Raw genomic sequence first — 1,169 nt, forward strand, 5'->3', positions numbered from 1 at the left:
TCTCTCTCTCTCTTTATCTATGTCTCTCTCCCTTTGTTTCTCCCTCTCTCTCTCTCTCTCTCCCCCTCTCTCTCTCCTTCATTTACTTTTCCTATACCAGGGGGAGAGGGGGTGGGTTGTTTTTTGACTAACGTTATTGTTCCAGAACTTTCCAAGTTATTAACTCTTAAAGAATGCAGCAGACACATATGATATTTCCGATCTAGAGAAGACAAAAGTAAATTTTGTGACACACATTTCGTACCATTATACACACATCACAACCACACACACGACGTTCAAAATATTATTTTATAGCATTTAGGCATATGTTGTTGCCTGCCTTTTTATATTGCAACAGAAGAAAGCGGAATTGAAAATTATGTATGAATAAAGAATTTAAAGAAAGCAGAATTGAATCTTGTGCTTAAATAAGTAAGGAAGTAAAATTTAATGTTTCTTTTTGTAAAAACGCCCCAACACAGCATCGCTTCCTGCGTTGGGCAATGACTAGATAGAACGCTTGCCCTCAGTGAGTTACAGAAATTAAAGAAAGTAGAATTGAACAGTGTGTATGAATAAAGTAGAATTGAACAGTGTGTATGAATAAAGTAGAATTGAACAGTGTGTATGAATAAAGTAGAATTGAACAGTGTGTGTGAATAATGTAGAATTGAACAGTGTGTGTGAATAAAGTAGAATTGAACAGTGTGTGTGAATAAGTAGAATTGAACAGTGTGTGTGAATAAAGTAGAATTGAACAGTGTGTGTGAATAAAGTAGAATTGAACAGTGTGTGTGAATAAGTAGAATTGGACAGTGTGTGTGAATAAAGTAGAATTGAACACTGTGTATGAATTAAGGCGTTTAAGAAAGAAGAATTAAACAGTTTGTATGATTTACGAAGTTAACGAAAGCAGTCTTAACATTGTGTATGAAAAAAGTAGAATAGAACAGTGTGAACGAATGAATAAAGGCGTTAAAGAAAGCAGAATTAAACAGTTTTATATAATTTCAGAAGTTAAAGAAAGCTGTCTTGAACAGTGTATATGTTTATGAAAAAGCCTCAAACATAGCATCACTTCAAGCGTTGTGTAATGATTAGAAGTAGACCCCTCGCTCTCCTACGAGTTAATGAATCGTTATTTTCCTTTTGTGGCTTTTTTCAAAGCTGTTCCGCTCTTCATCACC

The sequence above is a fragment of the Aplysia californica genome, unplaced genomic scaffold, assembly GCF_000002075.1.
Source record: "Aplysia californica isolate F4 #8 unplaced genomic scaffold, AplCal3.0 scaffold00339, whole genome shotgun sequence".
Lineage (NCBI taxonomy): Eukaryota > Metazoa > Mollusca > Gastropoda > Aplysiida > Aplysiidae > Aplysia > Aplysia californica.